The 27,649-nt window shown below is 42.6% G+C and overlaps 1 long non-coding RNA gene across 1 annotated transcript; it reads right to left on the bottom strand.

The window, feature by feature from the left end:
- Positions 1-3,386: 3,386 nt before the first annotated feature.
- LOC140730205 (uncharacterized) lies at positions 3,387-25,565 on the bottom strand. Its single transcript, XR_012099527.1, has 4 exons — positions 25,160-25,565; positions 18,852-20,649; positions 16,989-17,142; positions 3,387-3,807 (listed from the first exon to the last, which is right to left on the bottom strand). It is a non-coding gene; the product is annotated as an uncharacterized lncRNA (long non-coding RNA).
- Positions 25,566-27,649: the final 2,084 nt, after the last annotated feature.

Genomic DNA, 27,649 nt, shown 5'->3' with positions numbered 1-27,649 from the left:
ACGCACCAGCACGTTAATAAAATATGGTTTAATATAATATGGCAGGGTGATGGGAACCAGGATGATGGAGCTGAGGATGAGCCAACAGGTTTACAAGTAGATGATGCGTGTAACATGAACGTAAGGAAGGACAAGCCAATGATTGGGTACAAGTGCAAACAGAACAAAGAGTTAAATTGTACCACAGAGGCAAAATTCAAAAGGGCAAAGAATGCAGGACTGAAGGTGCTGTATTTAAATATGCATAGTAATCGAAATAAGGTGGACAAACTCGTGGTGCAATTAGGGATTGGTCAGTATGACACTATGGGTATCACTAAGTCATGGCTGAAAGAAGACCATAGTTGGGAGCTTAGCATCAAAGGATATACTTTGTATCAAAAGGACAGGCAGGAACACGCATGCCGTAGTGTGGCTCTGTTGGCAAGAGACAAAATTACATCTTTAAAAAGAGGTGACATACAGTCAGAGAATGTTGAATCTTTGTGGGCAGAGTTAAGAAATTGCAATGGTAAAAAAAATTATGGAGATCATATACAGGCCTCCCAATAGTAACCAAAATGTGGGGTTGAGCTTGCAAAGGGAGCTGGAAAAGGCATGTAATAAGGGTAACAACATAATTGTAATGGGGGGATTCAATATGCAAGGGGATTGGGAAAATCAGGTTGGTGTCAAATCGCAAGAGGGAGAATATGTTGAGTGCCTATGAGATGGCTTTTTAAAGCAGCTTGTTCATGAGTCTACTCAGGGAAAGGGTATCTTCGTTATGGTGTTGTGTAATAACCCAGATCTTATTGGGGAGTTTAACATAAAAGAACCCTTATGAGGCAGTGATCATAATACAATTGAATTCATCCTGCAGTTTGAGAGGGAGAAGCATAAGTCACATGTATCAGTATCACAATGGAACAAAGGGAATTACAGAGGCATGAGAGAGAGAGGAGCTTGCCCAGGTGCATTGGAGGAGGATACTGATGTGTACGATGGCAAAGCAATGATGGCTGAAAATTTTGGGAATTGTCCACGAGGCACAGGATAGATAAGTCCCACAGAGGAAAAAATTCTCAAATGGCTAAGGTAGTCAACCATGGCTGATGAAGTTAAGGACTACGAAAAGTCAAGGGAAGGGCATATAAGGTAGCAAAAGTGAGTGGGAAGTTAAATCCAACAAAAGGCAACTAAAAAGCTATAAGATGGGAAAAGATGAAATGTAAGGGCCTACTAGCCAATAATATAAAGAAGGATACCAAAAGATTTTTTTTTCAGTTATATAAAGAGTAAAAGGAAGGTGAGAGTTGATATTGAACCACAGGAAAATGATGCTGGTGAGGTAGTAATCAGAAACATAGAAGTGGCAGATGAACTTAATGAGTACTTTTTACTTTACTTCACTGTGGAAGACACTAGCAGTGTGCTGGAGGTCTGTGAGTGTCAGGAAGCAGGAGTGAGTGCCATTGCTATTACGAAGGAAAAAGTGCGAGGCAAACTTAAAAGTCTTAAGGTGGACAAGTTACCTGGGCTAGATGGACAACATCCCAGAGTCCTGAGAGAGGTTGCTGAAGAGATAACGGATACATTGGTCATGATCCTTCAAGAATCACTTGATTCTGGCATGGTCCCAGAGGACTGGAAGATAGCAAACGTCACTCCATTCTTTAAGAAGGGAGGAAAGCAAAAAAAAAAATCTGGAACAGTTGGGTTGAAGGGCCATTTCTGTCTGTATGACTATGGATTGAAGTGTGAGGTGTGGCACTTCTTGAGACAAAATGTAAAAGGGAGAGTGAACAGTTACTGCCAGAACCATTAACAGTGTTGCCATACAGAGGGTTCTGACAGTTCCAATCCATCGCTCCTTACACAGGTTGCTAGGGTGGCTAGGAAGGGTAAAGCATGCTTGTATTTATTAGAAACATAGAAAACCTACAGCACAATACAGGCCCTTTCGCCCACAAAGTTGTGCAGAACATGTCCCTACTATAGAAATTACAGGGCTTACCAATAGCCCTCTATTTTTCTGAGCTCCATATACCTATCCAAAAGTCTCTTAAAAGACCTTATAATATCCGCCTCCACCACTGTTACTGGCAGCCCATTCCACGCACTCACCACTCTCTGAGTGGAAAACTTACCCCTGACAACTCCTCTGTACCTACTCCCCAGCACCTTAAACCTGTGTCCTCTTGTGGCAACCATTTCAGCCCTGGGAAAAAGCCTCTGACTATCCACATGTTCAATGCCCCTTATCATCTTAGTCAGGGCACTGAGTTCATAGGTCAGTGAGTTATGCAGAGACTGACAAGGTTCTGCAGAACTTTCAAGCCACACACATGATGCTGGAGGAACTCAGCAGGGAAGCAGCATCTAGGCATGGAAGTGAACGGTCGGTGTTTCAAACTGAGACTCTTCATCAGGACTGGAAAAGAAGAGGACAGAAGCCGGAACAAAAGGGTATGGGAAGAGGGGAGAAAAGGAGCTGGCAGGTGGGGGTAGGGGAGAAAGAGAATGATGTGAAAATCTGGGAGGTGATAGGTGGAAGAGGCAAAGAGCTGAACGAGATGAAATGTGATAGGAGATATTAAATTGAGGGAGGTGGGAAATAAGAGAGAGACTTGCCCATTAACAATAGTGGTGTTTAACAGAATCTTAGAGAAGTCATACAGGTGTGCAGAGATTGGGGGGGGGGGGGCGGCGGGGGTGGGAGAGGGCTATTGTGCAGCCAGAAGGGATTTGATTAGTGAGGTGTCTGGTTTAAATCAGCACGTCATGGGTCGACCCTGTTCTATGGATCGGTGACTACACTGGATACAGATCGGTGAGCATATTTCACAATGGGAAAAGATAGGAGATACCCTGAAAGTAATCATTCTCGCTGAGTACCAGCTGTAGGTTGGGCGATAGGTTGTTCAGTGATTGAATTTTGCAGGAGAGGAAAATGGCCACTGGCGCAGAAGGGGAGTTGAGACCTGGCTGAGGGGACGTAAGGAAATTATTACACCAGAGGGTGATGAATCTGTGGAATTCATTGCCACAGACAGCTGCGGAGGTCAGGTTACTGGGGTGGGTATATTTAAAGCAGAGCTTTATAGATCCATGATCAATCAGGACGTCAAAGGATACAGGGAGAAGCCAAGACAATGGAGCTGAGAGGGATAATAAGTCACCAGGATGGACTGGTGGAACAGACCTGATGGGCCAAATGGCCTTCTTCTGCTTCAATGTCTTATAGTCTTGTGATCTTATGGTACAGATCATTCATGGGCCTGGTGAATGGGGGTAGGATTGGAGGGGCCAAGTGGTCTGCACTACTTGTGCTGTCATGTTTCACACCAAGGTCATGAACTAACAGAGGTAAGCAGACACTGCTAAGACTGTGATCTTTTGCAAAGAAAAACTTTATTTTTCAGTTTACCAATTGCTCAATTAATACATTGATGGCAGGTCCTATCTTTTACACCCAGCTAGCTTTTTCACTCAGCTCCATCACTGGTGCTAAGGGTTGACTTCCTGGCTATCCTTGATAATTAAGTTCCGATCAAGGAGGCTGGTCTCTATGCTTTCCAGGAACTGGGTGCCTTGTCAAGGTTATATCCCTGCCCACTGCGCTTCCAATGCCTGGTCTGTTTGAACATCTTGCCGAAAATAGTTTTCATATTAATCGTCTTTGTCAATTACATTGTTCACGAATCCTCCCTCCCCCGTTTTTTTCTTCTGCTTCCGTTTTCCATGTGGTTTTCCCTGGCGGAAATGTTCCATCTTATATTGCCTTTTTTAATTGGGGTTAGCTGCTTTGCAGCCATCGATACATACCTGCAGACAAATGAAAACAAAGATCACTTTCAACACTGTAGTGCCCATTGCATTTCCAGCAAACTTTTAGGAAGAAAACTTGATATTGGACAAAGGAGTCATCTAGAGAGCAATCCCTGCAGAAAGTAGGGAGTGGGGTGGAGGGAGGTACTGAAAGTGTGCTTGTGACGATGGTGGGAGTGATATAAAATGAAGTTCTGGATATGGTTGTATGGGGTGTTTGGTATGGACAAGAGGAACCTGTTATGATGCAGTGAGGGCACAGTTTAAGTGAGAGGTGTATCGGAATTGGTTGACACATATACGTAGATACAGTGAAAAGCTTCTCTTGCAAACTGTTCATCTAGATCAGATCATTACGCAGTGTGATGAGGCACTGGGTGTTGACTGCATCCACTTCAGCAAGACATTTGCGAAGGTCCCGGATATGAGTTTGGTCAAAAAGCTTCAGTGACTCGGCATTCAGCATGAGGTAGTAAATTGGATTAGACATTGGTTTTGTGGGAGAAGCCAGAGACTGGTAGCAGATGGTTGCCTCTCTGAATGGAGGACAGTGGCTCATGGTGTGCGCAGGGATTGGTGCTGGGTCAAATGTTGTCTGTCATCTATATTGATGATCTGGATGATAATGTGGTCAACTGGATAAGCGCGTTTATGGATGAAGTAAAGATTGGGGTGCAGTGGACAGTGAGTTAATTCTATCAACGCTTGCAGAGGGATCTGGATCAGCTGGAAAAATGGGCTGAAAATGTCAGGTGGAATTTAATGCAAACAAGTGCAAGGTGTTGCAGTTCAGTAGGACCAACCAGGGAAGGTCTTATACAGAGAAGAGAAGCGTACTGTGGAGTGTGGTAGAAGTGGGAATAGAGGTACATATTTCATTGAAAATAGTGTCAGAGGTAGATAGGGTCGGAAAGAAAGCTTTTGGCACATTGGCCTTCATAACTCAATGTACCGAGTACAGGAAATGGAATGTTATGTTCAACTCGTATAATCTTGTATAATGAACTCCTAATCTGGAGCATTGTAAGCAATTTTGGTTACCTACGTGCCTACAGGAAAGATGTAAGCAAGGTTGAAAGAGTACAGAGTAAATTTACAAGGATGTTGTCGCGCCTGGTGGACCTGAGATAGATTAAATGGGTTAGGACAGCATTCTTCAGGATGTAGAAGATTTAAAGGAGATTTGATAGGAGTTTGCTACACTATGAGTGTTATAGATTGTGTATATACAAGTAGGCTTTTTGTACTGAGGTTGGGTGGTGCTTCAACCAGAGGTCATGGGTTAAGCTTGAAAAGGTGAGACATTTAAGAAGCATATGAGGTGAAATTTCTTTTCTCAGAGGGTTGTAAGAGTGTGGAAAGAAGCTACCAGCACAAGTGATGCATGCAAGCTCAATGTCAACCATTTGCAAAGTTTGGTTAGGTACATGGATGGAAGGGGTATGGAGGGCTATGGTCCCAGTGCAAGTAGGCAAATGGTTTTGGAATGGACTAGATGGGCTGAATGGTCTGTTTCCGTGCCGTAGTGTTCTTTAGCTCTCTGCTTATCACCTTTTTGGTGCTGTACTGCAAGCCCCAATGACCAACAGAAATTAGAGCAGGGAGATTGCAAGAAGTATAGGCTTGTGATGGTGGAGCTTTTAACTTTCCTATCTGAGTCTGGGATTGCCATAGTGCTCAAGACTTAGTTTGGGTAGACTTTGTTCAACAATGTTTCCTCGGCCAATATATCGTGGCCTTTTACTGGACAGAAGGTAAGTTTGACCTTCTCCTCGGAAATAGGTCAGGACAAGTGGGTGAGGATCAGGCTGATGATCACTGACATTTGTTGATTTGCTGCAACCATACCATGCAATACACATAAACATAGACTAAGTTACAATAATAGATACAAAATAAATCAATAATGTCAAGAAGAGCCATTTAGTGAGGTAGTGTTCACGGGATCTTGGACCATTCAGAAATCTGATGGCGGAGATGAAGAAGCTGTTCCTAAACTGTTGAGAGTGTGTGTTTTTTATTTATTTAGAGAAACAACACTGAATGGTCCTTCTGGCCATTTGACCACACCACCCAGAAACCGCAACAATCCCAATTTAACCCTATCCTACTGACGGTACAACTATTACACTGACCAACTAACCTACCACTACGTCTTTGGACTGTGGGAGGAAATAAGAGGACCTTGAGAGAACCCAGCATTTCAGGGGGAAGATGTACAGAGACTCGGCTCCCTGCATTCCTACTTCCTCTCATAGGCCCTTTCAGCTCATGAAACACAGCAATCCGTTTCCCATCTATTTAACCCTAGCTGAATAATAGTACAATTTATAATAATCAACTAACATTCTAACCAGTACATCTTTGGAATGTGTGACGAAACCAGAGCACCTGGAGGAAATCATAACTGTCATTGGAAGAACCTACAAACTCCTTATGGAATGGTACAGTAATTGAACTCCGAGCTCCAGAACACCCCAAAATGAAATAACGTCATGCTAACGACTATGCTACTATTGTGCCTTGAATTGGGATGATGCTCTTGGGCTTTGCGGAAAAAGAGGTAACCTTAACAAATGGAATCCTTGCAAGGTTCACTGCGTAGACTCTTTTTTTCTTTTACATAGCAGTCTTCTCCCCAATAAACTTTCACACCCTGACTAATGAAGAACTTATCAACTTCCACCTCAAATACATACAACAACTTTGCTTCCTCAGATGCCCGTGACAATGAATTCCACAGATTCACCACTCTCTGGCAAAACAAGTTCCTTCTAATCTTGTAATATTGTATGGAACTGTTCCTGTCCGTGTACCTGTCCAAATGTCCTTGTATTTGAACTAATATCTCATTAAACCCTTCCTGTCCAAATGTCCTTGTGTTTGATGTAATATCTCACTAAAACCATTCCTGTCCATGTGCCTGTCCAAATGTCCTTGTGTTTGACCTAATATCTCACTAAACTAATGTTGAAATACAATGTTGGAAAGCATATAGTCATGCACTTTGGTGGAAGAAATATACAGGCAGACTATTATATAGATGGGTGGAGCATTCAAAATGCAGAGATGTAAAGGGACTTGGGAGTCCTTGTGTAAAATACCTGAAATGTTAACCTCCAGGTTGAGTCAGTTGTGAAGAAGGCAAATGCAATATTGACATTCATTTCTAGAGGTATAGAACATAAGAGCACGGACGTGATGTTGAGGCTCTATAAGGCACTTGTGAGACCACACTTGGAGTATTGTGTGCAGTTTTGGGCTCCTTATTTTAGAAAGCATATAATGACATTGGAGAGGGTTCAGAGAAGATTCACGGGAATGATTCTAGTAATGAAAGGGTTCCCGTATGAGGAACATCTGGCAGCTTTTGAGCTGTATTTCCTGGAGTTCAGGAGAATGAGGGGGGATCTAATGGAAAATTCTGAACATTCAAAGGCCTGAAAGGATTAGATAAAGCAGTTATTTCACATGGTAGGTGACTCCAGGACAAGAGAGCATGACCTCAAGATTGAAAGACGTCCTTTTAGAACTGAGATGCGGAGAAGTTACTTCATTCAGAAGGTGGTAAATCTGTAGAATTTGTTGCCATGAGCGGCTGTGGAGGCCAGGTCATTGGATATATTTAAGGCAGAGATAGAGAGGTTCTTGATTAGCCAGGGCATCAAAAGGTATGGGGTGTGGGGAGTGGGGATGACTGGAAGAATTAGATCAGCCCGATTGAATGGCAGAGAGGCCTCAATGGGCAGAATGGCCAGCTTCTGCTCCTATATCTCATGGTCTTATGGTGTAAACAGTTCCCATCCGTGTAGCTGTCCAAATGTCCTTCTGTTTGACCTAATACCTCGCTAAACGGTTCCCATCAAATGTCAGAGTGTTGGAACTAGTATCAATATTCTTACACATAAAGTGTGAAAGAGAGATGAGAGTGGATATTGGACCACTGGAAAACAATGCTGGAGAGGTAGTAATGGGGAACAATGTAATAGAGGACGAACTGAATAAATATTTTGCATCAGTCTTCACGGTGTAAGACACTAACAGTATGGTAGAAATTCCAGATATTGGGGGCATGGAATGTGTGAAGTTACTATAACTATAACTATAGAGAAGGTTCTTGGGAAACTGAAAGGAACTGATAGATGGATAGTATAGCAAGTAGTCACACCAAGGCTTCAGGAGACAGATAAGTGGGTAACAGTCAGGAGAGGGAAGGGCAAGACTCAGATACTTGAGAGTAACCCTGTGGCTGTCCAGCCTGAACAATAATTAATTCTGTTTGAGTACTGTTGGTGGGTGGGGGGGGGGTGGCCTACCTGGGGGAAGCAACATTGGCCACGCGTCTGGCACAGAGTTTGGCCCTGTGACTCAGAAGGGTAGGGAAAGGAAGAGGATGGCAGCAGTGATAGGGGACTCTATAGTTAGGGAGTCAGACAGACGATTCTGTGGAAACAAGAAAGAAACTAGGATGGTAGTTTGCCTCCAAGGTGCCAGGATCCGGTATATTTCAGATTGCGTCTACGATATCCTGCAGTGGGAAGGAGAACAGACAGTGGTTGTGGTATATATTGGTACCAATGACATAGGTAGGAAAAGGGAGGAGATCCTGAAAACAGACCACAGGGAGTTAGGAATAAAGTTGAGAAGCAGGACCACAAAGGTAGTAATCTCAGGATTACTGCCTGTGCCACATGACAGTGAGTATAGGAGTAGAATAAGGTGGAGGATAAATGCATGGCTGAGGGATTGGAGCAGGGGGCAGAGATTGAGATTTCTGAATCATTGGGACCTCTTTTGGGGCAGGCGTGACCTGTACAAAAAGGACGGGTTGTACTTGAATCCCGGGGGACCAATATTGTGATGGAGAAGTTTGCAAAGGCTGTTGGGGAGGGTTTAAACTGGAATTGCTGGGAGGTGGGAACTGAATAGAAGAAATGCAGGAAGAGGCGGTTGGCTCACAAATAGAGAAAACTTGTAGAAAGTGCAAGAGGGAAGATAGGCAGGTGATGGAGAAGGGACGTATTCAGTCCGATGGTTTGAGATGTGTCTATTTCACTGCAAGGAGTATTATGAACAAAGCGGATGAGCTTAGAGCATGGATTAGTAACTGGAGCTATTAGTTGTGGCCATTACAGAGACTTGGATGGTGCAGGGGCAGGAATGGCTACTTCAAGTGCTAGGCTTTATATGTTTCAGAAAGGATAGGGAGGGAGGCAAAAGAGGTGGGGGCATGGCACTGTTGATCCGAGATAGTGTCATGGCTACACAAAAGATATGTCATTGAGGGGTTGTCTACTGAGTCTCTGTGGGTGGAGATTGGGAACAGGAAGACTCAATAACTCTACTGGGTGTTTTTCATAGACCACCCAATAGTAACAGGGACATCGAGGAGCAGATAGGGAGACAGATTCTGGAAAGGTGTAATAACAGGGTTGGTATGATGGGAGATTTTAATTTCCCAGATATTGATTGGCATCTCCCCAGAGCAAGGTGCTTAGATGGCGTGGAGTTTGGTAGGTATGTTCAGGAAGGTTTCTTGACACAATATGTAGATAAGCCTACAAGAGGAGAGGCTGTACTTGATTTGGTATTGGGAAATGAATCTGGTCAGGTGTCAGATCTCTCAGTGGGAGAACATTTTAGAGATAGTGATCACATTCTATCTCCTTTACTATAGCATTGGAGAGGGGTAGGACCAGACAAGTTAGGAGAGAGTTTAAGTGGAGTAAGGGGAAATATGAGGCTACCAGGCAGGAACTTGGAACATAAATTGGAAACAGATGTTGTCAGGGAAATATACGGCAGAATTGTTGCAAACGTTCAGGGGACATTTGCATGGAGTTCTACATAGCTACATTCCAAAGAGACAGGATGGTAGAGGACAGGAACCGTGGTGTACAAGGGCTATTGTAAATCTAGTCAATAAGAAAAGCTTATGAAAGGTACAAAAACTAGGTTATGATAGAGATTTTGAAGATTATAAGGCTAGCAAGAAGGAGATTAAGAATGAAATTAGGAGATCCAGAAGCAGTCATGAGAAGGCCTTGGCGGACAGAATTAAGGAAAACTTCAAGGCATTCTACAAGTATGTGAATAGCAAGAGGAAAAGACATGAGAGAATAGGACCAATCAAGTGTGACAGTGGAAAAGTGTGTATGGAACCAGAGGAGACAGCAGAGGTACTTAATGAATACTTCGCTTCAGTATTCACTACGGAAAAGGAACTTGGTGATTGTAGGGATGATTTACAGTGGACTGAAAAGCTTGAGATTATAGATATTAAGAAAAAGGATGTGCTGGAGGTTTTGGAAAGCATCAAGTTGGACAAGTCACTGGGACAGGATGAGATGTACCCCAGGCTACTGTGGGAGATGAGGGAGAAGATTGCTGAACCTCTGTTGATGATCTTTGCATCATCAATGGGAATGGGAGAATTTCCAGCTATATAGGACCCTGGTCAGTCTCCACTTGGAGTACTGTGCTCAATTCTGGTCGCCTCACTACAGGAAGGATGTGGAAACCATAGAAAGGGTGCTGAGGAGATTTACAAGTATGTTGCCTGGATTGGGAAGCATGCTTTATGAGAATAGGTTGAGTGAACTCGGCCTTTTTTCCTTGTGTGGCGGAGGATGAGAGGTGACCTGACAGTGGTGATGATGAGAGGCATTGATCATGTGGAAAGTCAGAGTCTTTCTCAACGGGCTGAAATGGCTAGAATGAGAGGGAACAGCTTTAAGGTGCTTGTAGGTAGGTACAGAGGAGATGTCAGGGGTAAGTTTTTTTATGCAGAGGGTGGTGTGTGCATTGAATAGGCTGTCAGCAAGAGACTCCTGGATTGGTACATGGAGCTTAGAAAAATAGAGGGCTCTGGGTAACCGTAGATAATTTCTATAGTAAAAAGACGTTTGGCATGCCTTTGTGGGCTGTAGGCTTTCTATGTTTCTATGTCTGAAGATGGATAAGTCACCTGGACGAGAAGGTGTACAACCTAAGGTTCTGAAAGAGTTGGTGGAAGAGATCATGGAGGCATGTGTAATGATCTTTCAACAATCGCTAGTTTCTGGGATGGTTCTGGAAGATTGGAAAATTCCAAATTGTTACACCATTCTTCAAAATGGTAGAGGCAGAAGAAAGATAACTATAGGCCAGTTAGTCTGATCTCAGTGGTTGCGAAGATGATGGAGTCAATTATTAAGGATGCGTTCTCAGCATACTTGGAGGCACATGATAAATTAGGCCATTGTCGACATGGTTTCCTCTAGGGAAAAACATTGCCTGACAAATTTGGTGGAATTCTTTGAAGAACAAACAAGACAAAGGAGAACTGGTTGATGATGTGTCTTTGGATTTTCAGAAGGCATTTGACCAGGTGACAAATATGAGGCTGATTTTCAAGTTACGAGCCTATTATATTACAGGGAAGATTCTTGCATGGATACAGCAGTGGCTGATTGGCAGCAGGCAAAGAGTGGGACTAAAGGGAGCAAACATGAGGAAATCTGCAGATGCTGGAAATTCAAGCAACACACACAAAATGCTGGTGGAACGCAGCAGGCCAGGCAGCATCTATAGGAAGAAGTACAGTCGACGTTTCGGGCTGAGACCAGTTGCTTGGATGTGTCAGTAGCACAAAAAAATCTGTGGAGAAACTCAGCAGGCCAGGCAGAATCTATGTCCCTGCATCTGAAACCAGTTAAAGTGGGCAGTACAGTAGTACAGCGCTTTACATGATGGCGATCACCAATTACGCTTCAATTCCCAACTCCGCCAGGAAGGAGCTTCAACATTCTGCCCGTGGCCGTGTGGGTGTTCCGGTTTCCTCCCACATTCCGAAAATGCACGGATTAGGGTTAATTTGTTGTGGGCATGCTATGGTGCTAGATGGGTTTAGACAGAGTGGACTTGGAGTGGATGTCTCTTAGAACAGAGATGAGGAGGAATTTCTTTAGACAGAAGGTGGTGAATTCATTGCCATAGTAGCTATGGAGTCCAGGTCATTGGGTATATGTAAAGTGGAACTTGAAAGCTTCTGGATTAGTCAGGGTTATGTAGAGCAGGCAGAAGAATGGGGCTGGTGGGGCTAATAAAAGGCCGCACTGGGAGCACCGGACGCAGTATATCACACCAGCTGACTCACAGGTGAAGTGTCACCTCCAGGTGAGGTGACCCGACGCAGACTGGGAGACCGTTATGCTGAACGCCTACACTCTGTCCGCCAGAGAAAGTAGGATCTCCCAGTGGCCACACACTTTAATTCCATGTCCCATTCCCATTCTGATATGTCTATCCATGGCCTCCTGTACTGTCAAGATGAAGCCACACTCGGGCTGGAGGAACAACACCTTATATTCTGTCTAGGTAGCCTCCAAGCTGATGGCAAGAACATTGATTTTTCTAACTTCCGTTAATCCCCCCTCCCCTTCATACCGCATCCCTTATTTATCTATCTATCTATCTATCTATCTGTTTATTTATTTATTTATTTCCCATCCCTCCCCCTTTTTTCATTTTCTCTCTCTGTCCCTCTCACAATCACACCTTGCCTGCTCTCCATCTCCCTTTGGTGCTCTCCTCCCCTTTCTTTCTCCCTACACCTCCCATCCCATAATCCTTTCCCTTCACCAGCTGTGTATCCCTTTTGTCAATCAACTTTCCAGTTCTTAGCTTCACCCCTCCCCCTCTGGTCTTCTATCATTTCAGATCTTCCCCGTCCCATCCCACTTTCAAATCTCTTACTATCTTTTCTTTCAGTTAGTCCTGACGAAGGGTTTTGGCCCTAAACATCGACTGTACTTCTTCCTATAGATGCTGCCTGGCCTGTTGCATTCCACAAGCATTTTGGGAATAAGGGGACTGCAACAGATTTGGAGAATGGGCAGAGAAATGGCAGATGGAATACAATGTTGGGAAGTGTTCGGGCTTGCACTTTGGTCGAAGTAATGGAAGGGTTCTGACCGAGGGTGTCGGCCCGAAACGTCGACAGTGCTTCTCTCTATAGATGCTGCCTGGCCTGCTGTGTTCCACCAGCATTTTGTATGTGTTGCTTGAATTTCCAGCATCTGCAGATTTCCTCGTGTTTGCTAATAAAAGGGCTGACTGTTTTCTAAATGGAGAGGAAATGAAAAAACGGAGGTGCAAGGGGACTTGAAAATCAATGTGCAGGGATCCCCCAAAGGTCAATTTGCAGGTTGAGTTTGTGGTGAGGAAGGAAAATGCAATGTTAGCATTCATTTCAAGAGCACTAGAATATAAAAGCAAGGATGTAATGTTGAGATTTTAGAAAGCCTCACTTGGAGTATTGTGGGCAGTTTTGCACCCCTTATCTCAGAAAGAATATGCTGAGACTGGCGAGGGTTCAGAGGAAGTTTGTGAAAGTGATTCCAGGTTTGAATGGCTTGTCATATGAAGAGGTCTGATGGCTTTGGGCATGTATTCACTACAATTCAGAAGAATGAGCGGTGATCTCATTGAAATCTATTGAATGATGAATGGCCTTGATATTGTGGCTGTAGAGAGGATGCTTCCTTTGGCGGGAGAGCCTAAGACCAGAGTACACAGCCTCAGATTAGAGAGGCATGGTGCTGGAGCAGAGGTGAGGAAGAACCTCTTTAGCCAGAGAGTGGTTAATATGTGGAATTCTTTGCCATAGGCAGCTGTGGAGACCAAGTCTTTATATATATTTAAAGCAGAGGTTGATAGATTCTTGACTGGACAGGGCATGAATGGATACGGAGAGAAGGCTGGAGATGGTGCTTTGAGGAAAATTGGTTCAGCCATGATGAAATTGGTGGAGCAGACTCAATGAGCCAAATGGCCTATTTCTGCTCCTTTATTTGTGGTCATGAGGTCTAAACTGTTCCTGTTTCAACTATCCTTCTGTTTGATCTAATATTGTACTCAATGATTCCTGCCAATATATTTGTCCAAATGTCTTTGTGTTTGACCAAATATCCCAATAATTCATTCCTGCCATATACCTGTCAAACGATCCTTCTGTTTGATCTAATATTGTACTCAGTGATTCCTGCCAATATATCTGTCCAAATGTCTTTGTGCTTGACCTAATATCTAGCTAAACCACTGAAATGTTAAGAGAGTCATGGAACATTTTAACATGCTGGTCAATTGGGAAAATCAGAATGGCAATGTATCTCAAGGGAGTGAGTTTGTTGAATCCCCCGAGGTGGCTTTTTAAGGTGGTTTGTCATTGAGCATACTGCATTGCATGTTATGTAATGAAATGGAAGCAATTAGGGAGGTAGAGATCACAATATGATTGAGTTCAACTTGAAATTTGATAGGGAGAAATTAAAGTCTGATGTAGCAGTATTTCAGTGGAGTAAAGGAAATTACAGTGGTATGAGAGAGGACTTGGCCAAAATAAATTGGAAGGAGCTGCTGGCAGGGGTGTCAGCAGAGCAGCAATGGCCTGAGTTTCTGGGGAAAATAAGGAAGGTGTAGGATAGATGTATTCCAAAGACAAATAAATACTCTAATGACAAAATAGTACAACCGTGTCTGACAAGGGGCATTAAACCTAATGTAGAACTGAAAAAGAAGGCATACCATAAACCAAAAATTCGTGGGAAGACAGAGGATTTGGAAGCTTTTAAAAACATACAGAAAGCAACTAAGAGACTCATTAGAAGGGACAAGCTGAAATATGAAAGCAACCCAGTGAACAATATCAAGGTGGAAAGAAAAAGCTTTGGAGAATGGGCAAGAAAGTGGCCACCAAAATATAATGTTGGAAAATGCATGGTCATGGACTTTGGTAGTAGAAATAAATGTGCAGACTATTTTCTAAACGGGGAGAAAATCCAAACATCTGAGACGCAAAGAGTCTTGGGAGTCCTTGTACAGAGCAACATGAAGGTTAACTTGCAGGTTGAGTTGGTGGCAAGGAAGGCAAATGCAATGTTAGTATTCATTTCAAGAGGTGTAGAATACAAGAACAGGGATATGTTGCTGTGTCTATAAGTCCAATAAGGCATTTGTGAGGCCTCACCTTGAGTATTGTGAACAGTTTTGGGTTCCTCAACTAAGAAAAGTTGTGCTGACATTGGATCGGATTCAGAGGAGGATCACAAGGATGATTGCGGGAATGAAAGGGTTATCATATGAGGAATGTTTGATGACTTTGGGTCTGCACTCGCTGGAATTCAGAAGGATGAGGGCAGGATCTCATTGAAACCTTTCAAATGTTGAAAGGCCAAAACCAGAGTAGATATGGAAAGGATATTTCCCATGATGAGAGAGTCCAGCACAAGAACGCACAGACTCAGAATAGAGGGGTGTCATTTAAAATAGAGATAGGGAGCAATTTCTTTAGTCAGAGGGTGGTAAATTTGTGGAATCTGCTACCACAGGCAGCTGTGGAGGCCAGGTTGTTGGGTGTATTTAAGGTTGAGATTGATTGGTTCTTTCAATCCATGAAGCCATGGAATCAACGGTTACAGAGAGAAGGCTGGGGAATAGGGTTGAGGAGCGATAAAGAAACGGATCAGCCATGATTGAATGGTGGAGCAGACTCGATGGGTCAAATGGCCTAATTCAATTCCTATGTCTCAATGTCATATTGTCTAAACCATTCCTGTTCATGTACCTGTCCAAATGTCCTTGTATTTGACCTAATATCTTACCAAACCGTTCCTGTTTGTGTACCTGTCCAATTATCATTGTTTGATATAATGTCCCACTAAACCATTCCTGCCATGTACCTGTACAAATGTCAGTGTGTTTGACTGAATATTCTACTAAACCATTCTCGTCCAGATACCTGTCCACATGTTCCTTAAACCTACAGTTTTCCAACACGACCTATGAGGGAAAAAAACCCTTGCCTCCAATGTCCTCTTTAAAATCCTATCCTTCCCATCTTCAACCTATGTCCTCAAGTTATAGACTCATACCTTCCCCATCCTGGGAAAAAACTGACTGGGTCCAGAGGAGATTGACGAGAATGATTTTGGGAATAAAGTGGTTACTATGTGAGGAGTGTTTGATAGCATGTGAATCTAGGCTTGCTGGATTTCAGAAGAATGAGGGGCAGGAGGGGGGTTGTCTCTTTGAAACCTTTCAAATATTGAACAGCCTAGATAGAGTGGATGTGAAGAGAAAGTTTCTAATATTGGCAGAGTCCAGGTCCAGAGGGCACAGTCTCAGAATACAAGGACATCTTTTCAGAACAGAGATCAGTGAGAATCTCTTTCGCTGGAGGGTACTGAATCTGTGGAAATTGTTCCATCAGGCAGCTATGGAGGCAAAGTCATGGTATTGGAAGTGGAGGCTGATAGTTTCTTGATTAGTCAGGACACCAAAGGGAGAAGGAGGGAAAATGAAGTTGAGAGCAACAATAAATCAGACATGATGGAATGGCAGAGCAGGCTTGATGGGCTGAATGGCCTAATCCTGCTCCTCTATCTTATGGACTTCCTATGCCTTTGGTAACATTATAAACCTCTATAAGGTTATCCCTCAGCCACCTTTGCTCAAGGCAACATGGTTTCTTCTGCACACACCCTAGCTAAATCCCAAGCTTCCAACACACAGGTCTGGTCTTACCAATGTCCTGTACATCTGTAAAATTATGTCCCAACCTTTGTATTGAGTGTCCAGTTCAATGAGGGTAATCCTGAGAGTAAATACCAACAACACAAGAGATTCTGAGATGCTGGGATCGCGAGCAAAACTCACAAAATGATGGAGCATCACAGCAGCTAGGCAGCATCTATGGGAATGAATAATCAGTCGATGTTTCAGGCTGTGACACTTCATGGGGACGTGAAAGGAACAGGGAAGAAATCAAACTAAGTAGGAGAATAAGCCAGAGGCTGATGGGGTGATGGGGAGGGTGGGTGAAGTGGGAAGCTGGGAGGTGATAAGTGGGAAAGGTGAAGGCTGAAGAAGACATCTGATATGAGAGGAGAGTGGACCATGGAGGAAAGTGAAGAAAGGGGGAAGATCCACAGGTGAGGGGTGCACTAAAATGAAGACAATTGGAAATGTAAAGTTCAGGAGAGAAGAAAAGACCTGGGGAGGCGAGGGTCTGCAGGAACTCAGTCAGTCAGGCAACATCTATGGGAGGGAATAAAGAGTCAATGTCTGGGACCAGGGGCACACCGTGTTCTTTGTCTGCAATCGTGGCCAACAGAGGCTTTGGCTTCACTGCAACTTACCATCATCTCCTCAAATACGGACAGATCGGTGCATTTTTTTTCCATTACGCAATTCAGCAAATCACCAGACACAGCCCACAGAGTAAACAGAACAGGCAAGAGAACTCTCCATATCGACAGCCACATCATAAGCAGAAGACAGGATCAGCAGTGTCTACGAGGTTAAAAAATAAAGCATTCGTCATTAACCCCTCCGTTCCAGTGCCCTGTGACACAGACTGTATTCCCACTGACATTAAACCAGCACCCTTACACCATCCTTCAGTGACCCCTCTCTTCCAGCACTCTGTGTCTCTGATGGTATTCCGATTGATGATAATCCAGCACCCTCACAATGTCCATCAGTAACTTCTCTGCCCCAGTGTACTGTGTCACTGATTGACATTAACTGAGCTCCCTCACACTATCTGTCAGTGACTCCTGCTAACTAGCACCCTGTGTCACTTACTGTATCCCCACTGATGTTAATCCAGCTCCCTCAGTGAACCCCACTTCCAGTGCCATATCACAATGAATGTTAATCCAGCTCCCTCAGAGACCCCTCTCACTGACAGAGAGTGAGTAACAGAGAATATTACAGCCCACCTGTGGTAAAACATTTTAACCTACTCCAAGATCAATCTAACCCTGCCCTCCAACATCACCCGGTAATTTTCTATCATCCTGCTGCCCATCGCAGGGTCTCTTAGATCACCCGATTGTAACTGCCCCTACTACCACCCTTGGTGACACATTCCACACACCCACCACTCTTTGTGTAAAAAAAACCTCCGATACCCCTCCCCTATGCTTTCTGTGAATCACATTAAAATCATGCCTTCTTGGTTAAGTGATTTCTGCCCTGGAAAAATGGCTCTGGTTATTCACCCCATCTATACTGTTTATCATCTTGTACACTCCTCTCAAGTCACCTCTCACCCTCCTTCACTCCAGAGAGAAAAATCTCAACTTGATTAGCCTATCCTCATAAGACATGCTCTGTAATCCAGGCAGCACCCTTGTAAATCTCCTCTGCACACCCTCTAAAGCTTCCAAATCCTTCCTACAATGAGACGACTAAAGCTGAACACAATACCCCAAGTGTGACCTCCCCAGGGTTTTATAGAGCTGCAACACCACCTTGAGTTTCTTGAACTCAAGCTACTGGCCAACACACCATATGCTTCCTTAACAACTCTTTTGATTCAGGCAGCAAGTTTATAGATGTGGACAACAAGATCCCTCTGTTCATCCAACCTCCCAAAAATCCGGCCGTTAACCCTCCACCATCCAAAGTCAAACACTTCCTATTTTTCTGGGTTGAACTCCATCTGCCACTGTTCAGCCCAGCTCTGCAACCTATCAAAGTCCTGTTGTAACTTATGCCAAACATCTACTCTATCCACAACACACCAATCTTCATATCATCTGTAAATGTTTTAACACAGTTTGCCACTTCTTCAGCCCCATCATTTATAAATATCAGAAAGAGCAGGAATCTCAGAACAGATCCCTGTGGAAAACGACCGGTCACCGACCTCCAGGCGAACACCACAAAAATATATGCAAGTTGGCGTTGCGATTCATATCGCCAATGTATGGCAGCTCAGAAAAGTGCTCACAATTCACAGTGAGAACATGAACTGATGGGACCTCGAAAGCAAGTCCACAGGCTGTGAAGTCAGTCCAGTACTGTGTGGTGCTGTATAGCACCAAACTGAAGCAGCTCACAATACTATCAGATATTCTACTAGATAATCTCCTTGTGAACTACCATCACTACAAATCACAGCCTGTACTTTCCCTTTGAGAAACATACTTTTGAACGGTCTAAACAAACTAGCAATTCAGCAACCTTCGCTCTCATGAATACAGATACCGCACCTTGGAGTAGACGACAGGAGACAGGTGAGAGAACGCGCTGGGTCCGGCTTTAAACCATCGGGATCCTGGACTGGCTTCAAAGTTCAAAGTTCGAACTACAATTTATTAACAAAGTAAGTAAATCATACACAACCTTGATAATCATTTTCTTGTAGGCCCCCACAGGAAAACAAATACAGTGGCAAGCATTTGGTCCATATCGACAGACAAGGAAACTCATCAAACTCAACAACAGTTTTATTGTGATAAACATTAAAACAGACCGGGCACCATGACCCAGAGATAGAGCAGCTCCATCTCATAGACCAGGGAGGGAACCATCACACACCCTGGTCACATGTCATTTCCTTGCATTTTCAGAAGGTATCTGATAAGGTGCCACACGAGGCTGCATAACAAGATAAAATCCCGTGGCACCACAGGACAGATACTGCGGGGATAGAGGAAATGCTGACAGGCAGGAGGCAGTGCATGGGAATAAAAGGGGGCCTTATTCAGTAACTAGTGGTGCAGCTGGACATTGACAATTCAAAAAAATGAGCCAAAAAGTGGCAGATGGAATACGATATTGGGAAATGTATGGTAATACATTTTGGTAAAAGGAACAATAGTGTGGACTATTATCTAAATGGGGAGAAAATTCAAACATCAGATGTGCAAAGGGACTTAGGAGTGCTCATTCAAGACGACCAGAAGGTTAATTCAAAGGTTGTGCTGTGGTAAAGAAGGCAAATGCAATGTTGGCATTTATTTCGAGGGGAATAGAATATAAAAGCAAGGAGATAGTGCTGAGACTTTATAAGACACTAGTCAGGCTGCACTTGGAGTATTGTCAACTGTTTTGGGGCTCATATCTCAGAACAGATGTGTTGTCATTGGAGAGAATCCAGTGGAGGTGCACAAGGATGATTCTGGGAATGAAGGGGTTAACATAGGAGGAGCAGTTGGCAGCTTTGGGCCTGTACTCACTGGAATTTAGAAGAAATGCGGGGTTATCAGATTGAAACCTGCTGAATCTTGAAAGAACTAGATAAAGTTAATGTGGAGAGGATGTTTCCTAGGTGGGGGTGTCCAGAAGTAGACGGCACAGTCTCAAAATTGAGAGGCAACTGTTCAGAACAGAAGCAGGGAGGATTTTTTTTTAGCCAGAGAGTAGTGAATCTGTGGAATGTTCTGCCACAGGCTGCAGTGGAGGCCAAGGCCAGTGGTACATTTAAAGTGAAAATTGATTATTTTCTAATTGGTCAGGGCATCAAAAGTTATCGCGAGAAGGAAGATTTATGGGGTTGAGCGGCACTCAGGATCAACCATGATGGAATGGCAGAGTAGACTCGATGGATTGAATGGCCTAATTCAGCTCCGACGTCTTATGGTCTTACAATTACAGTTAGGGTGACCCACAAATACACAAGCCAATAACTGTTTAATTGAACTTAAAATGTTACAAATGAATGAACTTCCCACTGTAATCCCTCGACCACATTTTAACACAAAACAATAAACAATGCTGGTCATTAGAAATACAGGGCGGGCTGTTGACCACGCTCCCTCCCCCAGAGCATCACAATGCATAGAATTCATGAAAGTCCAGTGTGTAAAAGCAGACAGATCATGTCAATAATAAAATAATGAACAAATAATACATAGAACATGAACTACAGGGAACCCGAAAGTGAGACCGCAGTCCATCACTGAGGTGAGTGAAGGCGGTTACGGCGCCGTTTTGCACACTGGACGTCAGTCAGTCTTTGTTCCGTTCTTTGTGGATATTATTGTATTTCTTTGTTTTCCTGTGGACCTGCAAAAATGAAAATGAATCTTAAGGTTGTATATGGTATAGAAACTTGGACAATGGATGCACTTTGAACTTTTGAACCCTCTGCCTTCTTTTCATCTGCGTTGCCAAGATCCCGTAGATCTCGTGCCTCCCAGCTTTCTTATTGACCCTACTAAGGGAACCTTATCAAACGCTGTACTAGAAGCCTTATACAGTCCACCACAGCCACAGCTCTACCTTCATCAATGTGCTTTGTCACATCCTCAGAGAATTCATTCAGGCTCATGAGACATGAGCTGCCCCTCACAAAGCCATGCTGACCATCCCAAAGTCAGACTATGTTTTTCCAAGTGCTCATAAACCTTCTCATCACCTCGTTGTGCTCTATGTTCTAAAAGCTCAAGGGTGAACTGGCGGAACATGAAGCTGTTCGGGATCTGGATGGACTAATTAACTTAGCTATCCGACTTGATAATTGGATGTCAGAACACCAGCGAGAGTGTTGCGGTAAATTCCCCAGATATGACCACTTCTAACTCTGATCTTCACCCACATTTTCTACTCATCCAAGTACCTCATTGCAAATGTCCATTGCAAACAAGTGACCCCTGGAGAGAGGTGAGAGAGAGAGGGTATGTGAGTGAGGGATGGAGAGAGAGAGGGAGGGGGAGGGGGAGTGCAGGAGGGAGACGGGGAAGGACTGGGACTTTATGGCAGAGATGCTGGACACTTTTGACTTTTTTGTAGAAGTCAGGAAAATCCAAGGGCCATCTGCTAGAGGGCAAACTTTGTCTGTTCAAAAGTTACCTCTTAGTCCTTTGTAGCTGTCTCTGGTGAGAGACAGCTACAAAGTTACCTCCTAGTTCTATGACATCTGGGGTATATTTGCTCTCTTTATTGGCCAGGACCACAAGGAACCGGCCCTTCAGGTATTTTTTAGACAGCAGTTCCACCGGTAATTTTTTAGATCTGGGTGTGGTCTGACAAAGGTGAGTCTCAATTTCCAAGTTAGATCATCCTTTGCCAGTCACCACTCTTGAGGGTAGACCATTTGAGCCAGAAAATGTGTGTCATGCTCGTGCTCCCTTTGCTTTTGGATAGGGAACCATTCTGAACTGCTTCGAGTTCACCTTGTCCTTTCCCCTGCGATCAGCGATGTGTGCTTTGCCCACTGCTCTACTTTCTCTACACCCATGAATGTGCAGCTAGACAGAGCTCAAATGCCATCCATAATTTTGCTGATGATATCACCATTGTAGGCAGAATCTCAGATGGTGACAAGAGGGCGTACAAGCTGGAGCTTGTATGCCCTCTGGAGTGGTGTCATAGCAACAACCTTGCACCCAATGTCAGTAAGACCAAAAAACTGAGTGTAGGCTTCAGAAAGGGTAGGATGAGAAAACACACACCAAAGAGGGATCTGAAGAGGAGAGAGAGATCAACTTCATGTTTCTGGGTGTCAATATCTCTGAGGACCTAACCTGGACCCAACATATTGATGCAGGTATAAAGAAGGTAAGACAGTGACTATATTTCATTGGGAGTCTGAGGAGATTTGGTGTATCAAATCGTTTCCAAAATCGTTTAATATTTTCAATAAACTAGGAATGGATTCCTCAGGATTCGAAATATAAACTAAGAGATCGTCAGCATAAAGGGCGAACTTATGAACAATCCCATTTATGAGAATTCCATGAATATCTTTAGCTTCACAAAGTGCAATAGCCAAGGGTTCCAGCACCAAATTAAATAACAAAGGACTTAATGGACATCCTTGTCTCGTACTCTGCGAAAGCCAAAGAAAAGGAGATCTGCAATTATTAGTAATAACAGTAGCAATCGGGCTTTTATGTATCATTCTGATCCACTTATTAAAATTAATACCAAAGCCAAATTTCTCTAAAACATTAAATAAGTGTTTCCATTCAACTCTGTCAAATGCCTTTTCAGCATCGAGAGAGACGACACATTGAGGAGACTTAGAAAAGGATGAAAATATAACACAACAGTCTCCAAACATTAGAGAAGGAATAACAGCCCTTTACAAGATCTGCCTGGTCTTGAAAGATAATTTTAGCTAGAATATTCTCCAGCTGATTAGCCATTGCTTTTGAAAAAAATTTAGCATCCCTATTTAATAGTGAAATAGATCTATCTGAAGCACAATCAGTAGGGTTGCTATTTTTTTAAAGAATTAAATAAATAGAAGCTTCATAAAATATGGGAGGTAACTCTCCTATCAAAAAAGAATCTTTAATAGACAGTAGGTGCTGGAGTAGGCCATTCAGCCCTTCTTGCCAGCACCGCCATTCACTGTGATCATGGCTGATCATACACAATCAGTACCCCATTCCTGCCCTCTCCCCATATCCCTTGACCCCGCTATCTATAAGAGCTTTAAGCATATCTTTAAGCATTTCCAAAATATATGAAGAAAGCAGTTTTTCAAATTTTTTATAAAATCCTACAGAATAACCATCCAGTCCAGGAGCTTTACCAGATTGCATTGAAAAAATAGCTTTCTGAATTTTATTTTCAGTAATAGGAGCATCAAGAATTTGTTGATCTTCAACAGAGATTCAAGGAAAATCAATCTTTTGTAAAAAGGCATTCATTTTAGAAGAATCAACTGGAAACTGAGATTCATAAAGTTCAATATAAAAATCTTGAAAAATTTTATTATCTTCATAATTACTTGCTAAACTACCATCTCCCTTATGAATTTTTAAAATTTGTCTTTTAGCTCTAGCTGCTTTTAATTGAGATTCTAATAGCTTATTATTGTTATCTGCAAACACATAAAATAGACTATTCAATTTAACCAAATTTCTTTCAATAGGATAAGTTAATAATAATTTATGTTGTGACTCGAGTTCAACTCTTTGTTTGAATAAATCAATGTTAGGAAAGATTGCATAAATATTATCCAAGTCTTTAATTTGTTTGGAAATCTTATCTAACTCTATTTTTGTCTGTTTCTTAAGCTTAGCTAAATAGGAAATTATCTGACCGCACAAATATGCTTAAGTGTATCTCATATAATCAATTTCGACACATCTCCCATATTATTAAAAAGAAAATAATCTTTTATCTGAGTCTCAATAAACTTGACAAAGTCCGAACTTCGTAATAAATTTTCTGGAAAACGCCAAGGCAAATTTGCAATAAAAACATCATTCAATTCAAAAGCTAAGCTTAAAGGCACATGATCTGAAAGAACTAGAGCATGTTTGTCTGTTTTTGTCTATTTTTGTCATGCTCTGGAACACCGTAATGGGAAAAAATTACAAAAGAGATAACTAAAATTATTCCTACAGTTAATCCTATAACTCAAAACTAACCCCAATCCTCCCACCACCCAGAAAAGCCCAAAATTCGGCAAAAAAAAAGCCAAAATGCGTCCCCATAGAGTAAAAAAGAGAGAGAATTTGCAAGCTGCCCATTTTATAATAGTGATTTTAAAAGCTTTCCTTAATTCCTCCCCCCAGTTACAAAAAAAAATACATACGGCCTTAAAATAGAAAAACCCTGCAGAGGAGAAAAAATGTTTTGCTAAATATAAAAAGCCAGACACTACAAAACAACACACCACCCTATCAAGTCATGTTAACTGGTTCTTCTGCCAACTTAGATGCCTTGCTTCTAACTAATATATATGCAATTTAAATATCAATTTACTTTGATGTCTTCCATTGCTTTACAGAGTATTATTGTTCTGGAACAATGGACACTGGTGAGGCTGAGTAATCATTAAAACATGGAATGGATTTGCAGCAGAAATGGCTAATACGAGGGGGCACAATATTATGGTGCTTAGAGGAAAGTATAGGGATCTCAGAGATGTTATTTTTTAGTCATAGACCAGTGGGTGCATGGAAAGATCTGCCATAGGTAGCCATAGAGGCAGACACAGTAAGGACATTTGAGAGACTCCTAGATAGGCTCATAATGAAAGATGAATGGAATTCTCTGCAGGACGGAAGCATTAGATTGATCATGGAGCAGATTGAGAGGAGAGCAGAACATCATGGGCCAAAGGGCCTGTACTGTGCAGTATTTCTCTACAACATCTGCTTCCCCATATCCGGCATAAATGTTCAGAGAAAATAAGTGTTTATACTTAATCCTTAAAAACCAGCTGGAAAATGCAGAAACAATCTCCAAAAATGCCAAAACAATAAAATTACACAAAGAGAAAAATGCCTATGTAATCTCTAATGAAGAAAAATCAGCACCATTTTCCATTTAATTTACACACCTGTTTTTAGAAAAAAAGCTATCTACTAAGCACTCCCGACTATATATATATAAGAAAAAGTCGTTATGAACTATGAAAACTCTCACTTAATTAATGAAAAAAGGAGAATAAAAACAAATAATCGAACAACCTGTCCGATGTGTTAATTCACTCAGTAGACCAAACAGATTGCGGAAAAGCCATTCATCATTCACATCAAAAAGTTTACATCTTCTTTGAATGGTCGATTGATCAAAGGATATCTTAAGCAAATCAGAAATCTTCAAAACTTACCTTCTTTCCGAAATAACAATTATTCTGCAGACCTTGAACAATTCAAACCTCGGCTACAACCAAAATAGAGTTAACATAGTCCAGTGCCTCTTTGAGTCCAGAAAAACACGTGGAGTCAAATCATTGGGAAATAATTTTAATCGGGCTAGATATTGAAGTGATGGGAATAATCCCTTTTCATATGCTATCTTCATGGTTGGAACAAATTTAGACCGCAGGTCCATAACTTCCCGTGAATATCCTTCATATAAACGAATGACATCTTTGGCTGGGGGCTCCACCAAGGAAGAACATGATGCACAACTGAGACAGGTGCTACATGTGACATGGAATGGGGTATGTTGAATAGCGGGTGAACAAGTAGTCTTTGGAGTACTGCAAGTCTGTGCCTTTGCTGTTGTTTTGCTCATGCTTGAGTGATCGGTGGTGGGTGCTGATGCTTTTTTTGCCAGTGGGGGAGGGGCTTGCTGCCAATTACGTGCAGGAGGGAGGGGAGCTGTGGGGACTTTGGGGTTCTAATGTTTAACTGTCATCCATGCTTTGTGGGCACTCCTCTGCTTTCATGGTTGTAAGGAAACAGTACTTCATGATGTATATTGTATACATTTCTCTGATATTAAATATACCTTTGAAACCTTTGAAGCAGTCGTAAGGATATGGGCTACAGATTACAATGGGTAAGTCATCATAATTAGATCAAATTCACATTGAAATTTGAGAAGAGAAACTAATGTCCCATGTATCAGTAGTACAGTGGAGCTAGGGAATTACAGAATTGATTGGAAAAGAACACTGTCTGGGATAACGGCAGAGCAGCAATGGCTGCAATTTCTCTTTGGAATGGAAGCAATTTGTAAGGCACAGGATATACACATACATCCTATAGAGGAAGAAGTATTTTAAAGGGAAAATGAAATAACAGGGGCTCACAAAAGAAGTCAAAGCCAAAGAGAGTGCATATAATAGAGCAAAAGTTAGTGGGAAGTTAGAGGATTAGGAAGTTTCCACTGTGCCTCCCATCTGACTGATATAGGCTACACCGCATTCAAAGGGAATCCAAAAACTTCATTAAGAAGGTAAACATGTAATACAAAAGTAAGCTAGTCAATAATGTTAAAGAGGATTCCAAAGGTTGCTTCAGATACAAAGTGTGAAAAAGCAGTGAGTGAAGATATTGGAGTGCTAGAAAATAATGCTGGAGATGTAGTAATGGGGAGCAATGAAATTAAAAAGTATTTTGTATCAAATGATAAAATATTCTCGGGCTTCAAAACAGTAGCATGTTCATCAGGGATGATGCCTGCTCATGTCTAGTCTGGTGTTATTTAGACTATAATACTATCAGACATAGGAGGAGAATTAGGCCTTCTGGCCCATTGAGTCTGCTCTGCCATTTAATCATGGCTAATTTTTTTTTTCTATCTCTTCCTCAACCCTATTGCTAAAGAAATTTCTCGGCATCTCTGTTTAGAAAGAGCGCCCCTCTGTCCTGAGGCTATGCCCTCTTATCCTAGACTCTACCCACCATGGGAAACATCCTTTCCACATCTACTCTGTCTTTCAACTCTTTCAGATGTTGAAAGGTTTCAACAAGACCCTGCCCTCATCCTTCTGAATTCCAGCGAGTGCAGACCCAGAGTTATCAAACATTCCTGGTATGATAACCCTTTCATTCCTGGAATCATCCTTGTGAATCTCCTCTGGATCCTCTCCAATGCCAGCACATCTTTCCTAAGATGAGGGGCCCAAAACTGTTCACAATACTCAAGGTGAGGCCTCACCAGTGCCTTATAAAGCCTCAGCATCACTCCCTTGCTCTTGTATTCTAGAGCGCTTGAAATGAATGCTAACATGGCATTTGCCTTCCTTACCTCCAACTCAATCTGCAAGTTAAACTTCAGGGTGTTCGGAACAAGGGCTTCCTGCAGCTCAGATTCCTGGATTTTCTCCCCTTTTAGAAAATAGTCTGCACATTTATTTCTACTATCAAAGTGTATGACCATGCATTTTCCAACATTGTATTTCCATTGCTACTTTCTTGCCCATTCTCCTAATCTGGCTAAGTCCTTCTGCATTCCACCTGTTTCCCCAACACTACCTGCTCCTCCACCATATATATTAGTAGAGATAGACCAGGAAATTATAGACCAGTGAGTCTTACCTCAGTGGTTGGTAAGTTAATGGAGAAGATCCTGAGAGGCAGGATTTATGAACATTTGGAGAGATATAATATGATTAGGAAGAGGCAGCAGTACCTGACGTACCTGAACCAGAACACTACGCTGGGGATTTGGGGAAGTGCCGGGCCTTCCTTCAGGGCTCCTTGGTGTTTCAAACAGCAGTCGTCCACATACTCCACGGATAAGTCAAAGATTGCTTACATCATGCGGTTGTTGCGAGGAAGTGCCTTAGCGTTTGCCACAGCTGTTTGGGATAATCAACCGGATACTGGCTCTTCTTTTGCCACCTTTATCACGGAAATGAGGCAGA

The sequence above is a fragment of the Hemitrygon akajei genome, chromosome 7, assembly GCF_048418815.1.
Source record: "Hemitrygon akajei chromosome 7, sHemAka1.3, whole genome shotgun sequence".
Taxonomy (NCBI): Eukaryota; Metazoa; Chordata; class Chondrichthyes; order Myliobatiformes; family Dasyatidae; genus Hemitrygon; species Hemitrygon akajei.
The sequence above is the reverse complement of the archived record's forward strand: the minus strand, read 5'-3'. Positions and strand labels throughout refer to the sequence as shown.